This window comes from Salmo salar, chromosome 01, assembly GCF_965601325.2.
Source record: "Salmo salar chromosome 01, fSalSal1, whole genome shotgun sequence".
Classification (NCBI taxonomy): domain Eukaryota; kingdom Metazoa; phylum Chordata; class Actinopteri; order Salmoniformes; family Salmonidae; genus Salmo; species Salmo salar.
In genome coordinates, this window is record NC_138291.1 from 86417625 (window position 1) to 86434677 (window position 17053).

Below are 17053 nucleotides of genomic sequence, written 5' to 3' on the forward strand. Positions count from 1 at the left end.
CATAGTTACAGTTTGAAGGCCAGTGTTAGCCCATCTTCCACCTGGCCTGGGTGTCCACATCAGCTGCAGGGTTCACAACCTTCCCACTCCACAGAACTAAAGCACTGAGCATTGTAATTATGTTTTCTTCTTAGTTGCTTACGCCTGCCCTTCATGTGATTTGAGATGAACTGTTGTAGTCTTTGACGAATGTTAATTTGGTTCTGAATGCCAAAATTGAATAGGTCATTGAATAGATATTTTGTTGAATTATGGGCAACATCCTACATGACTGAGCTATATTGAAATACTCACGTTTATAAATGGCAAAAATGCCTCCTTTCCTCAATAGCTGGAAGGATTTTTCGTAGTAGTGAGGTCATAGGAGGAGGAGGAGAGGGAAATGTGAGTGAATACATTTGTTCATTGTCTTTTCTGTATCCATGCTGATTAATTGATCTCCGTTATAACTGTTATTAGTGTACGTAAGAGATTTCAATGCCGGCTGAATGCATAGATCTATTTTTATGGTCTACTCTGTAGAAAAATTAAATAATAGTTAAATAGGACCATTGCTTGGTCAGGGAGTGTTGTAATAAAGTCCATGGTTACACATTGCTTTTTGATACCAATTCTGTAAACAGCTGACAAGGGTTTTTCTTGAAGGTGTTAAAATAACTTGTGTTATCAGGGGAGACTGTTGGTAATGAATGCTCTGACAAGGGCTGTGCTCGAGAGCATCAAAACCGTGATGTATCATGGGTAAATTGTGACTGACTGATCGACAAGTAATATTGAGTAGTTGTTCACGATGCAAGGTGATTTGCAGATCAGTCAATCTCGACTCGCCTTTTTTAATGTCAGCTGCAATGTGGAATATGCCCAGGCTCTCTGTGATAGACTGATGTGATGTAAAAGTAATCTGATCTCACACAGCCTGTCTCTCAAAGCTTGTATTGATTTTGAGGGACTGTGAAAAGCAATCTGAAGTCTAAGTTCATCACTTTTTATAAAGTGCAGTACATAGTCTTGTAAATCTAAAGGTTCACAAAATGATAACCTGCTTCTACCCCCAACCCACAAGACTGCTGAACAGTTCATCAAATGGCTACCTGGATCATTTATTTATATATATATACACACACAGTCTTGTACAGCTACCCTTGTGGGAACACACAATTCCGTCCCATTCAAAATCCTATTTTCCCTAACCCTTACCTTAACCCAAAAACTTAATCCTAAACCCCTAGAAATAGCATTTGCCCTTGTGGGACTTCTGGTCCCCACAAGAATAGTTAAACATGTCCACCTCAAATGCTCACAAAACACATGCAACATGATGCCACACACATACTCAGACACACTTTCACACTTCACATGCTGCTGCTATTATATATCCTGATTGCCTAGACACTTTTACCCCTACCCACATGTACATACTGTATTACCTCGTACCCCTGTACATTGACTTGGTACTGGTACTCCTTGTATCTAGTAACAATTTCCTTTAGCAAATATTAGTATTATAATTTTTTTACTCTGCACTGTTAGAAATGGGCTCATACGAAAGCATTTCACTGTGAAGTCTACACCTGTTGCATTCGGCGCAAGTGACCAATGAAATGTGATTTGAGCTATGTTTTCATTCCATAGATGATGCTCTGTTTGGTATCTTTATCAACAATGCTGTACCCATTATAAGACTGCACATTGAATCAAGGTGCAGTGGTTTGGTGGTTTCTTTTTTTACAGAGCTGGAGTGCTGGAGTGTTTGTTTATTTAATAACATTTTTCAAAGTTTTGCTGACAGATGTAGCCTATTTAATATAATTTTAGAATATGCATAAAATGCATCCTCCAAATCCTACATCTGCCTAGGCACACACAGGCTGCTTTTCTGATTATTTTCTTACACTAATTGGTCTCTGATATTTTTTAGTTGATCTGATGGTCAAAACACCAATTTGTAAAATAAATAATCGGTTTGCCTGTGTAAACAGCCTTAGGCATACCTAATTTCATAATAGGCCATCATCACTGTCAATTGTGAATGATAATTCTTCACATTTTACCGGTGAAACGTCCAAACTGCATCTGCATACCAATCATTTGATCTCAATCAGTTTCATGGGAATATGTATTTAAATGTTCTTGATTTGTGGGCGAATTCATCAACTTTGTATATTGATAATTTACATTTATTCTGCATGTGACAAACTTTGATTTGATTTGACAGTTTATTTGTACAACCCTGCAGTATATGGAATATCATTACACTGTTATTGATGGTGGAAACAAATTAAAATGGTAGGCAACGAGTGAGAAGAGATTATTAAATGTGATATACACTATGTGATGAATTATGCTTACCGATTTCTATTGCTTTCATGGCCAGGTTAGCAATGAGATGTGACTACTCAGCGGCAACCTTGAGTTCCAGGAATCAGCCATGACCATGGTCCTCAAAGCCAAAATGTTAATTTCTTATTTTTGCCCCAGACGAGAAGAGTTGATATGATTACATTTAGTCTTATGAGTATGTGTAAATATCTAGTCATACTTGTGAAACATTGTAAATGGTGCCCTCTTGTGGCACTACTACTGTATATGACAGACTGGACAATTTGTAGTGCCGGCATGCAAATCTGAGCAAATGTTTTGAAGACATCTATAAATCAGGACCTTCTTTGGGGCCGGATGCTTCCTCATTATTTGAGGACATGCGTCAAAGGCTTCTCAAATTTTTTGTTACAATGCATAGCAAATGTGTTAAATCAACACTGACCGTGGGTCCTGTGTGTGGTCCACACTTTCCAGTGTTAAATGAACACTGCTCATTGAAAAGCCTTATTTGCATATTTACCAGAGTGCCTTTCAAGTGAATTGTAGAGGTACCACCAATAACTATTTGTTAGAGACATGGATGTTGCATTCATCCACTCCAGACTGTAATTGGTTAAGAGGCATAGGCCTACTGTATGTGATTGTAATTAAGGTTTGGTCATAGTGTTTGGGATTCTTGTCGTCAATTTGCAGTGTACTATTTATAGCTATGTTCCAGGTTCCCTGACAAGCTGTTAACAAAAAAAAAGGAATAATTGGGGAACCCTGCATTAAATAAGTGGAATGAAGATTTGCAAAAATATATTTGGCACTTACAGCACCAAAGGTCATGCAGAATAACCTACTTACCGCATAAGATGGATCTGAACGGTGCAATGTCTGTGGCGCACTGCATAAAATTACCTCCGAGGACAGGAGGAGGGATGGAGGTCTGATTTGTGACTAATCAATTTAACACTTGGTTCACCAAACCTAGTTAATGGTATTTCCTATCATGTAATTATGATCCAATGTAGTTTCACACAAAGACCTGTAATGCAGAGTGTGGCTTGTGCTCATTCACAGCCCCAGCCAATTCCTACACTTCGTTCAATTTTGAAATCAGACCGTAGTAGTTTCTCTCTGCATTTCTTTGTCTCTGAAACTTTGAGTCTATTTCTACATTTCCCCATCCTCTACTACTCTGGTTTGTACAGCATACTGTACATGGCCCCCTGCACTTACAGAAGCAACACAAATCCTAACGTAACAGAGACGCTGAGTCAAGAAGCAGGTGAAGCGTTTAAAACAAACATGAAGCAAGACAACATAACAGTAGCATCTACACAAACACAGGAACAATACTGACTGAGGAAAGAACCAAAGGGAGTGACCGATTTATAGGTGAAGTAATCAGGAAGGTGATGGAGTCCAGGTGAGTATCATGTTGATGTGCAGGTGCATAATGATGAATCCCAGGACCGGCTGTTAGACGTCGAATGCCGGAGGGGAGGTGCGGGAGGAGACGTGACAGTACCCCCCCCCCCCTCCCCCTCCAGAATGTCCACCGGAACCCAACACTGCTCCTCTGGGCCATACCTGTTCCAGTCCACCAGATACTGGAGCCAACCCCCACAATGGTAGGAGTCCAGTAGGGATCTGACGGCGTAGGCCGGACTCCCCTCAATATCCCGGGGAGGTGGGGGGGGGGGGGGGGGGGGTGTCGTGAGGGACAGCATCAGCTAGGGGACCAGGAACCACCGGCCTGAGAAGGTAGACATGAAAAGGTTAGATACCGTAGTCACTGGGAAGCTGTAACCTATACGTTGACCCTCCAGAGAACCTTGAACGGCCCCACAAACCAGGGGCTCAGTCTCTTGCAGGGCAAGTGGAGTGGGAGGTTCCTGGTAAAGGGCCAGACATGATCCCCAGGGATGAACACGGGTCGCACTGCGGTGGCGGTCTGCCTGCTCCTCTTGATGGTGGACGGTGCGCTCGAGTCTCACGTGAGCGTCGCTCCACACTTCCGCCCACCAAAACCACTCATCAACCACAGGATCTGTGTTCTGGCCTCGGGTCCAAAGAGCCAGGGCCAGCGGAACCCAGAACACACTGAAAGGGGGTCAACAAAGTGGAGGAGTGACGTAGCAAGTTCTGTGCGTACTCCGCCCATGGAAGGAATTGAGCCCACTCTCCCTGCCGGTCCTGACAGTGACGCCTCAGGAACCTCCCCAGCTCCTGGTTCATCCTCTCCACCTGCCTGTTGGACTGAGGCCGGTACCTGGAAGTAAGGCTGACTGTGACCTTGAGCTTCTCCATACCTGTGTTGTGAATTGGGGGCCACGGTCGGAGACGATGTCCTCCGGAAGGCCATAATGCCGGAAGGCCTGCTGGAATAGTGCCTCAGTGACCTCGAGAGCAGTAGGGAGACCAGAAAGAGGGATTAAACAGGATTTAAAATCTATCCACAACCACCAAAATGGTGGTGAAACCAGCAGAGGGGAGATCAGTAACAAAGTCAATGGATAGATGGGACCAGGGAGGCTGAAGCATAGGAAGGAGTTTCCCCATGCTGGAGCATTCTGGGGAGGGAATTTGGATTGGGCACATACGGAACAGAAGTTGACGTAATGAGTGTCATCCTACACCAAGGTCGGCCACCAGTATTTCTCAGAGATGGATTGGGTAGTGTGAGAATACCTGGATGTCCAGCAAAGACAGCCATGTGTGCCCAGGTCAGCAGCCGGTCCCTTACCCCCATAGGAACGTAGATGCACTCACGAGGACAGTTAGTGGGTGCATGCTCCCTCTCCAGAGCCTGGCGGGGGTCCACATCTACATCCCCAGAACACAGGGGCTACCCAATCCATCTCTACGGGCAGCCTCCTCGCTGTCCGTATGTACTCCAGTTTCCAATGGTCGGTGAGGATGACGAATGGTTCCTTGGCGCCCTCTGATGAAATTGGCACTTCTCAGCCTTGACGAACAGGTGGTTAGCCAGGAGGCATTCCAGGACTGAACAAATGTGAGTGATGTGATCCTCCAGGGCAGCTGAGTAGACCAGGGTGTCATCGATATACACGACCATCTGGCGTCCGAGCATGTCCGTGAACCTCTCGTTCACGAATGCCTGGAACACTGACAGAGCATTGGCTAAGCCAAATGGCATCACGAAGTACTCGTAGTGGCCAGACATCGTGATAAACGCAGTCTTCCACTCGTCCCCCTCCTGGATGCAATTGTAAGCACTCGGCAGGTCCAGTTTGTGAAAGAACTGGCCCCGTGGAGCTGTTATATGGCTGCCGGCACCAACGGGAGATGGTACCGGTATTCCGTGGGGATTTCATCGAGTCCTCTAATCAATACATGGACGTAACCCGCCATCCTTCTTGGCCACGAAGAACAAACCAGCCGATGCAGGAGAAGTGGAAGTGCGGATGAAACCGTGATGGAACGCCTCTTGGATGTAATCCTCCATGGCCTGGGTCTCAGCCATCGACAGAGGGTAGATTCGGAGGTGCTGAACCTGCAAGCAGGTCGATGGCACAGTCCCAGGGGCGATGAGGAGAAAGACCGGTGGCGCAGGTCTTGGAGAATACTTCCCGCAGGTCCTGGTATACTTCCGGGATGTTGGGCTGAAGGGCAACCACAGGACTCAACTGACGTGGAACCACAGGGGATGGGGAAGCAGGTCCTCTGGCATTCGGGTGACCAGTCTGATGCTTATCCTCAACCATGAGATGGTGGGGTTATGGCGTTGAAGCCAAGGGAGGCCGAGGATGATCTTGTGAACTGGTAATGAAGGGGATGTTCTCCTGATGAATGGACTCCACAGTGAGGGTGAGTGGCGTGTAATGGTTCTAGATCCTAGTGGCCGACTATCGAGGGCTTGAACCAGGAAAGGAGAGCGTGCATGAGATGTTAAGAGAGGCAAGGGTCTGGTCAATAAAGTTCCCCACAGCACCGGAATACATTAATGCTGTAGACACAGTACATGAGGGTCAGTCAACTAGTGTGATGGACACCAAAGAGTTTAGCAGAGAGTGATAAAGATGGAATACTCACTCCTGCCCCAGGAGGTGGAAGATCACGTGACTGTCCATCTACTCTTGTGTATCCCAGATTAGGAAGTGCTGGACACTGCTGGAGCACTCCTTGACCACAATACAGACAGAGCCTCAGCTGTCTCCATCACTCCGCCGTGGGGAGGCGTGTGACCCCTACCTCCATGGGTTCAGGCTCTAATCGAGTGTTCACTGAGGGAGGGAGAGAAGCAATGAGAGTACTGACACTCCTGAAGTAGGTTATCTAGACGGATGGCCATCGCAATTAGTGCGTCCAAGGAAAGCTTGTCTCGACAGGCCAGTTCCGTCTGGACCTCATCGTGCAGACCTAAATAGCGTACGAAGCACCGGCTAGTTCCATCTGCTGGATGTTGGTACTGTCCGGAAGGTGAGCGCATACTCGGCAGCCGTCTGGTCCCCCTGCCATAATTGGAGTAGGCGCTCACCCCACTCTCTTCCCTCCGGGGGATGATCGAAGACACATTTAAACAGAGCCATGAACCCCTCATAAGATTCTAGCTCCTCTCCCAGATGGCCGTGGGCCCATTCTAACACCCTCAAAGTCAGCAGAGAAATAACTGTGGCAACCTTGGACCGTGGGAGATCCCATCTGGTGTGTAAAGTAGAAGGACCACTGAAGTAGGAAGCCAGGGCATTTAGATGGAGTGCCATCATATTTATCCGGGAGGGACAAACAGGCGTCGCTGACCTGAGCAGGTTGGTGAATGGGCTGACTCGCTGGGTCGACTGGTTGTAGAGTATCCTCTGCTAGTTGAAGACAACGCCTCCCGGGTGTGTTCGTGACTTTGCACACAGCGAAAAACCTCTCCCATAGCCATCCCCAGTTGTGCCAGCTGGTCATGGTGTTGACTTAGAAGGTATCCCTGCTCGTCAACCTTCTAGGAGATATTCTGTTTTCCTGCTGCTTCCATTGTTGGAGTCAGCAGTCTGTAACGGAGATGCTGAGAGTAGAGAAGCAGGTGAAACGTTTAATAAAACAACAACCATGAACTGAGACAACATAACAGAAGCGTCTACACAGGAACAATACTAACTGAGGAACGAACCAAAGCGAGTGGCAGATATAGGGAAGGTAATCAGGAAGGTGATGGAGTCCAGGTGAGTATCATGTTGACTTACAGGTGCGCGTAATGATTGATGCCAGGTGTGTGTAATGATGAATCCCAGGATCAGTGGTTAGTTTTCACAGAAGATCCCAGGTGAACAGTTACAGAATGTGGATCATTGGTTGTCAGTCATCACACACAGAGGCCAACAGGACAGTCTGTTTGAACAGTGTTATTTTGAACTTAATGTGAAAATTTGTCTGAAAATAGTTTGTGGGAATATTTTACTAGGCCAGAGCCAGAACATTAGCCTATAGCATATTTGCAATGATATACCTAAAAATCATGAAATTCTGGATGACTTTTATATTGCCATTTCTGTAAGTAGGCTACAGTGTATTTGATGGAGAAATCATGCTTTGATATTAAGTATGTACCGTGTCAGAAATCATGGACTGATGTTCATTACATTTTGATGTAATTTTATGTACTTTGTGATGATATAGTAGGCTAATCATCCAGTTGATACTACTGTCATGGATCTGGGCTGTTTGTGACTGTCTGAAATACCTTTTAGGAACATTCAAAATGCATGTAATATTATCATTCATAGCTGGGGATGACCAACATGTGATGTATACTTTTGTGCAGAGAGGGGCAGTATTGTCATGGCAATGCTCAGGATACTGTAATATTGGAGATGGATAGACCTACTATTGGTCCCCAACTTTCACCTCACAATGTTATCTACAATATATTCTTGCATGTCGACTGATTTCATTAAAACAAAATCTTATTAAAAAGCAGTATGATTTGCACTAGCCTAAACAATTCAAGCTCTGACAACAATGTAACTTAGACCAACGCTCTGCCCCATGGCATTTTGACCCAGTTCTATATGCGTTAGTGTTGTGGTCAGAAGGCCTATGGGAGCTGATCTCTGATTTGTAACTAAAGTGAAAAAGCAGTCTTCTCCAAAGGCCTTTTAGTACCACAACCATGCCGTGTGATAGCAAGAAGGTGCTGCCTGGGGAGATGGATGGGGAATGGGGGCTCCATCACAGGGCTCAGTGCAGGAGCCTAATACTCCCAGACACACACCATTTCTGGGTCCTAAATGACATCCTATTCCCTATTTAATGTACTACTTTTGACCAGGGCCCAAAAGTAGATCAGTATGTAGGGAATAGGGTACGATGTGGGACTCATCCCATATCAGAGGTTAATCCATTCACGAGGGGATGTCTCCCTTTCATCTGCTGCTCTGAGACACATGAGCATAAGGTCAAGAGCAGCTCGCGTTATTAGCCGTAATGTCAGAGACAAGTGGTGTAATTGACTTCAAGGGAGAGAGGGGATGAAAGGATGAGAGAGGGAATAAGAGAGGAGGGAAGAGAGCAGATAAGGAGGTATATAGCCAGCCAGGAAACCAGATGATCATTGTCAAATATGTCTTTTCTAAATGAGTAGTATGCCTATCACTCTGAAAAGGTCAGTGCGTCTATGACCGTCAAATCAAATCAAAGTTTATTGGTCGCGTACACAGATTTGCAGATGTTATCGCAGGTGCAGTGAAATGCCTATGGTTCTAGCTCCAACAGTGCAGCAATACTTAGCAATACACACATAATATATAAAAATGCAATAGCAAGTTACATAGGAGGAGCCATGACTAGCATACGACATATAAAGTCGGTGAAACAGTAAACGTTATCATACAACGGGTGGGTCTAATCCTGAATGCTGATGGGCTAAAATCACATTCCAGCCGGTGTCTATTCCACAAGTTACCACCGGCTAAATCTATGATGTTAAAACGCCTATTTACTCTGTTCCATTTGACTGAGCAATCCACTGTCTCATCAGTCCAGCCAGGTAATTTATAAACTTGATCTTCACTATAAAAAGCATCTAGACATTATCTCACATTTCTTTTAGATTAACCTTCTAGTTTTCAACAGAGGAGATTTGTATTAACATTGCTGTCTGTGTCTCCGACATTTCCGTTTGTGTGGGTCTTAGGGGCCAAGACACATTTGTTCAGCCTCCTGAGGTTGAAGAGGTGCTGTTTTGCGCCTTCTTCACCACACTGTCTGTGTGAAGGGACCATTTCAGTTTGTCAGTGATGTGCAATTTTTTTTCTTGCTCAAAACTTAAACCAGCGACACCTGGTGACTGAACTGTAGTAACAAACTGTGTCCCTCAAACAGTTAGGAATCCTTCCTCAACTAGTTCCGCTTTTACACTAACCTTCATAAGATCTTTAAATTGCTTACGATCCAATTCAATATTTTAGTGCTCACCAATCTGTGGTATCTGTTCTTTAGTGCACTACTCCAAAAGTTCTTCATTCGGGCACTCCAACTTCTCTACATTACTAGCCATGATAAACTCAACTAAATGACCAATTTAGACAAACAAAAAACAAATGCTTACACAAATAGTGTTGGTACCTAGTGTACACTGATAATGTGAAGGACAACCAAAACAAAATGGCAACACAGCGGAACCCAATTACTACCCCTACACGGTGCTCCAGCCTGGCCATGCACAAACCATGGAGTCCAAACCAAAATCCAACCAAACAAAACAAATTAGCCAACAATCCAATTGGACAAGCCTCCACTGTGTTATGACCTGGCTCATAGTTCGTAACAACAAAGGTAGACCACACATTACTTCAATTTAAAAAGGAATAAATGTATTAAACTAAATAATAATAACAAATACAAAAATGCAACGTAAGCTGTGGACGTCTGTAGAATCAGTAGTGTGTGTGTGTGGCTGAGTGGAGAGGATGTTGTCTGGTGAAAACAGATCAACAAAACTAAAAGTGGTAGAAGCCAGCCTGCCAGTCAGGGAAGCGAGCGAGTGTTGGCTGATGTGGCCACCCTTTATAGCCTGCAGGGCAAGCCTGCCCAGGTGCGCCACATCAGCTGCCCACTGGCCTCCTGCAACAAGCAGACTACCAAACAGGAGATCTCAGCAGACATAGAGAGTGGGAGAGACGTCACAGCATGCCAAGGAATTTGAAGCTTTTGACACACTCCACTGCGCCCGATCGATGTGGATTGGGATGTGCTCTCTCTGCTGTCTCCTGTAGTCCACGATCAGCTCCTTCATTTTGTTAGTGTTGAGGGAGAGGTTATTTTCCTGGCACCACTCCGCCAGGACTCTTACCCTGTAGGCTGTCTCAATGTTGTTAATAATCAGGTCCTACCACTGTTGTGTTGTCAGAAAACTTGATGATTGAGTTGGAGACACGGGCCACGCAGTCATAGGTAAACAGGGAGTACAGGAGGGGGCTGAGCACGCACCCCTGTGGGGCCCCAGTGTTGAGAATCAACATGGCGGAGGTGTTGTTGCCTATCATCATCACTTGGGGTCAGCCCATCAGGAAGTCATCATAAAGTGTAAAATCATTATTCACTGCTATAGTTGATGATATGTGTCTGTTTTAGGAGCTTTAGTTAATGATATGCCTCAGTTTTGACAAGCACAGGGCAGAATAAGCTCAGGATAACACCGTGACTAACCAATGTTATTATTATTTCTCGTCCTCAGGAGGAAGGATAGGGCAAGCAGCCGCCAGGTGTTACCACTAAAGGCGGCCAAAGAGCACCAGCTAATTTAGAGAGAGAGAGTATAAATATACTAGAGTATACGACTTTGGGACCTCAGTGGCGTGCATTGTGAATAGCAGGGTATTTTCCCAAAGACCAATATAAAATACAAGTCACGCAATGTGAGTGTCTGTAGGTTCCATCCTGTTGAGTTGAACAGTTGAGCAGTCACTACAGGCAGAGACCCAAACCTGGTCCATTTTGACCAGGGCCCATAGGGTGTTGTAGTGCATTATATAGGGAATAGGGTGCTATTTGGAACACAGACAGTCTCCGAACAGCAGGGAAGGATAGAGAGAGAGTTTCTCCAGGGGGCCAGACAGGGGAGCTCACAGCCAGAGGTAGCCCACTGAGGTGAGGAAGAATCTGAGGGAGTCTGCCATGTGGCAACCATCTAAAGTGGCTAAAGACAATATCCCACCATAACACAGTATCCAGAGGGGATGCATTACTCCTCCTCATGTCTGGGGACTTGCTGTGATGTGAAGGATATCTTTATGAATGTCATTCTATTTCTATGAACTCTTAAGCTTCTGCTTGCTGCTGTTATGACTTACTTGACTTGGACTTAGTCATTTCAGCTCCTAGCGGAGCAAGGGCCTCAATGGTGCATCTCCAGCGAACTTACTGTGATGATATGTTATGATAGTTACAAGTAAATCCAGGAAGACCATACTGACTGGCTATGTACTGTAGCTATGTTGTATGCTGCAACATGCCTAAGTCATTACCTGTAGAAAAAGCCAACTTCACCAATGGCTTAATCAGCATTATTCTGCGAGTTGAGTGGACTTCAACAGGACAAGAATTTGAGCTAATGTGTTAGTCTGTTTACTCAACAAACTCTGCAAAAAGTGAGCTGAATTTGAACAAGCTTGTTGAGTAAAATTATTAATTCACGTTTGCTCAAAACCACGTTCATCATTATCATATTTCCCAGAATGCTCTATTGCAGGTTCATTTTCTGAATTGCTTGTTTCAATACCTGTGTTTTTGCATGTGCATTGATTGGTTGATTAATCTTATGCTACACAAATATAAATAACATACATTTTTTAAACTAATCCAATCTGTTGGTGAGAGGGTTGTTTCAGTTTAGATGATTTAGGTAGTCTCAATAAATCAAATAAAATTTATTTATATAGCCCTTCTTACATCAGCTGATATCTCAAAGTGCTTTACAGAAACCCAGCCTAAAACCCCAAACAGCAAGCAATGCAGGTGTAGAAGCACGGTGGCTAGGAAAAACTCCCTAGAAAGGCCAAAACCTAGGAAGAAACCTAGAGAGGAACCAGGCTATGAGGGGTGGCCAGTCCTCTTCTGGCTGTGCCGGGTGGAGATTATAACAGAACATGGCCAAGATGTTCAAATGTTCATAAATGACCAGCATGGTCAAATAATAATAATCACAGTGGTTGTAGAGGGTGCAACGGGTCAGCACCTCAAGAGTAAATATCAGTTGGCTTTTCATAGCCGATCTTTGAGAGTATCTCTACCGCTCCTGCTGTCTCTAGAGAGTTGAAAACAGCAGGTCTGGGACAGGTAGCACGTCCGGTGAACAGGTCAGGGTTCCAATCTTCCATACTCTGGCAGTCATTCTCAATGCATGCTGTGGGAGATAAAAATGTATAATTGTTGGATATCCTCACTCTGGCTGGATTCCAATAGGAATTACACATCACTTTGCAAGCCAGCGTAATGTGACTTGCAGGCTTCATGTGGCCTGTAAATCAGGAGTTTCCGATGACTGTGATAGGGTGTAACTAAGCACTCAAAGAAAGGCCTTATGATGTATGTAATGTATAAATAGCTTAATTATAAAGATAACATATTCAATTAGACACTCACTTGGTGAAGGCTACAGGACTGAAATCCATTGAATACAACAAGCATCTCTCTGTCGCTAAAAAATACAGTCATAGGTGGTAACTACAATTCACTCGAAAGTCAAGGCACTCCGGGGAATATGTAAATCTCAAGTTGAATTGTATGTTCCCTCAACCTAAAATTCAAAGTTGAGTGAACATACAATTCAACTTGAGAATGTATGTTGGTTCAGCTTTATGCCCAAATGTTGAGCAAACTCACAATCCTATTGCAGCTGGTTGCCTTATAATTGTACGTTGAACATTTCTTTTTCCTTTTTTACAGTGGCAAATCAAATGTTATTTTTGTTGAAATGCTATGCATCTATGTGTGTGGTGTGATAATACTCCTAATTCATACCAGAGAGGCTATACCCTATCATTGCTACCTGAACATCCTGGCTATGTCCCAAATGGCACCCTGTTCCCTACATAGTGGGACCTGGTCAAAAGTATTGCAATGGAATAGGGTGCCATTTGAGATGCAGTTCTGTTCCTGAGGGCCCATTAAGTATATAACAATACCCTTCAAATACCTCTTTATCACCTGGCCCTGACTGTGAAATGTTAGCTTGTCAGACTACTCTGTTTCTCTCAACTCTCGAATTTGACTTTGGGAGCACTTTCTCCTTGATTGACGGATGAGCGAGTGATAAGGCTTCATCAAAAAGTGCAGTCTGACAGTTCGATTTGACAGCCCTCTTGAAACTAAATATAGTCCTTGTTCTAAGCAATGCATCATCTTGACAAGAGAGTGAAGTGAGAGAGAAAAAAAACCTAGTGTTGAGGAGGTTGATAGTATATCACTCTAACTGGTTCATTCTTTCTACAGGGTCAAATCCATACATATTATCTATTCTACAAAATAATGTGTAAATGTAATAGTACTGTTTAACCGGGTTGAAGACCAGATAAATATGAAGTAAATCCAGCCCTTTAAAAGCCATTCAAGCCTTATTTGTCAATTATTCATCTGTAATCTGAAATGTGTTTTGCCATTAGCAACGCGCCCTGTGTGCAGTTTTGATCGGTCGCTAAGTATTCTCTTACTTCTGCTGTCTACACTTGGAGAGTGTTCATTTAAATCATTGTGATACGCCTACATCCCCATTCCCCCATTTAGCAAATAAAATGCATAAATGATGCATGGCATACCATTTACATAATTCATAATTAAATCACAACTCGATGGGTTGGAATTTATTAATTGTGAAAATGCATGTGCCGCCATCATAATTCACAAATTAATATCTTTGGTTTTCATTGGCACATTGGCACATGGTTTTCATGGGCTGTAGTCGGAGCTGCTCCTTGAGTAGGAGAAATGCAATAATGATCTGTGCATTTAGGTGGGAGGTGGGGCAGAGAAGCTTGCATCACAGTGATGGCCGCAATATGCATTTGTCTTAAGAACTTAATAGTGAATTGGACTTGTCACATGCTAGGGGTCATCAGCTTGAACACTGTATAAGATTAGGGCTAATGCATTTCCATTCTCTGGCTAGGCTACAGCGCAGAGCTTGAGCCAGAGGGCTGCTCTGATGATGGGGACGGAGACCTTTCCCATAGTCCATTGAACACATGAAGAATCTACTTCCTGAACGAAACGTGTATGGTCTTTGATTAACAAGGATAAACAGTATAATTTTCAGAGTAATTCACAACATTAGATCTTATGATTATTCCAAATTTTGCATTGGCTTGGATTTCCGAAACGGGTCGACTTCTAATGTAGAAATTTCATTGCCCAAAGGTTTATGAAAGGTGAAGAATCTCAGATTGCATTCCCTTTATAGTGCACATTTCTAGCCAAAAGTAGTGTAGTATATAGGAAATAAGGTGCATCTTTAGGAAAACAGGAATTACTGCTTTAACAATCTCAATCACCTTTAATTTGTCTGTGATCATTTATATCCCTCTCTGGTTCCTATTTCATATATAGTGTACACTACTTTTGACCAAAGCGCTGGGCTCTGGTCAAAAGTAGTGCACTATATAAGGAATAGGGAGCCATTTGGGATGTAGGCCAAGCCTTTCACCATTAGACAAACAAAGGAGTCCTCTCCACTAATGGCCCCTCAGGGTTCATGAGAAAGCTGTGACTATCTATTGATCCGGTGTCACCCAATTTCTCTGTGAATTACGCCTCACCTAATTCCCATTACATTGTGGTCTCATCAGTGGGAACAATAAGCCTTGTGTCACTGAGGGTGAAAATATGAGAAGGGAGAAGACGGTGTGTGAGGAGAATCTAGTGGTTGGGTTGGTGGGGAGGATGTGGTTCCCCCTGCCTAGTCCTCCTGGTGACCTCTAGGCTCATGCGTAGTGATGTGTGTGTGATGTGTGTGCCTGCGTGTGTGTGTGTGTGTGTGTGTGTGTGTGTGTGTGTGTGTGTGTGTGTGTATCTAGCAAAGAAATGCTAAAACTCAATCTGGACAGTTTGCAGATTAATCAAAAAATTGGATTTTTATAAAGAGGGGCAGTTCCAAAAATAGAGGGCTAGCTCCGTACGCCCATAAACCTGTCACCGAGATATGTCTCTCACAATGATTATACTTAATCCCCCTCTCCCCCCAGTCCCCCTCCAGCACCCACTAGCTCCCTGAGCCGCCAGCTAGCCACTATCTCTTCCTTTCAATTATATGTTTCTCTGCTCTTTTAGACAAAGAGTAATAAAGCTATAAATCGTATATCCTGCTGCAGATATAGACTTTTTGTCTCTGAGCTGCTGTTGAAACTGCCATAAACCACCCACAAAGTCAAAGATAAGGATTTACAGTTATTTAACATCCCCCTTGTCCCCTAAATCACAGCGATAAGAGAATTAAGTGATGACTATAGGTTCTTTGTCCTCTGGCTATTGATTTTTCTAACAGAGGCCCACAGGCAGCAATGTTTTTATTGAGCACCCTATTTGCTTTCAGTTTACCCGAAGTGAAATTGGTACACTGCTTGCTCTTTGATTCAGAGTAGACACAAAATGGTATGTGCACAAATACGCAATGCCTTAAACAAATAAACCCAATAAAAAAATGTTTGCTAAAAGATTCTGAGTATACAAATTTCAAGTCAAGATGTTAGTATCAGCTATTGTTTCCAAGTCACCACTCATCATTACCACAATCCTGCAACAACCCATCGGTGGCATTCCTTACATTTCTGCCTCTGTGAAGTAACCCAGGTTAAGGCAAGGTTAGATCAAAAATATTGCAAGATGCAGTAGATGGTATAGAGTACAGTATATACATATGAGATGAGTAATGTAGGGTATGTAAACATTATATAAAGTGGCATTGTTTAAAGTGACTAGTGATACATTTATTACATCCAATTATTCATTGGATTTGAGTCTGTATGTTGGCAGCAGCCACTCAATGTTAGTGATGGCTGTTTAACAGTCTGATGGCCTTGAGATAGAAGCTGTTTTTCAGTCTCTCAGTTACAGCTTTGATGCACCTGTACTGACCTCGCCTTCTGGATGATAGCGGGGTGAACAGGCAGTGGCTCGGGTGGTTGTTGTCCTTGATGATCTTTTTGGCCTTCCTGTGACATTGGGTGCTGTAGGTGTCCTGGAGGGCAGGTAGTTTGCCCCCCGGTGATGCATTGTGCAGACCGCACTACCGTCTGGAGAGCCTTGAGGTTGTGGGCAGAGCAGTTGCCGTACCAGGCTGTGATACAGGATGCTTTCGATTGTGCATCTGTAAAGGTTTTTGAGTGTTTTCGGTGACAAGCCGAATTTCTTCAGCCTCCTGAGGTTGAAGAGGCGCTGTTGCGCCTTCTTCACCACGTTGTCTGTGTGGGTGGACCATTTCAGTTTGTCTGTGATGTGTACGCCAAGGAACTTATAACTTTCCACCTTCTCCACTACTGGCCCGTTGATGTCTATAGGGGGGTGCTCCCTCTGCTGTTTCCTGAAGTCCACGATCATCTCCTTTGTTTTGCTGACGTTGAGTGTGAGGTTATTTTCCTGACACCACACTCCGAGGGCCCTCAGCTCCTCCCTGTAGGCCGTCTCGTCATTGTTGGTAATCAAGCCTACCACTGTAGTGTCGTCTGCAAACTTGATGATTGAGTTGGAGGTGTGCAAGGCCACACAGTCATGGGTGAACAGGGAGTACAGGAGAGGGCTGAGA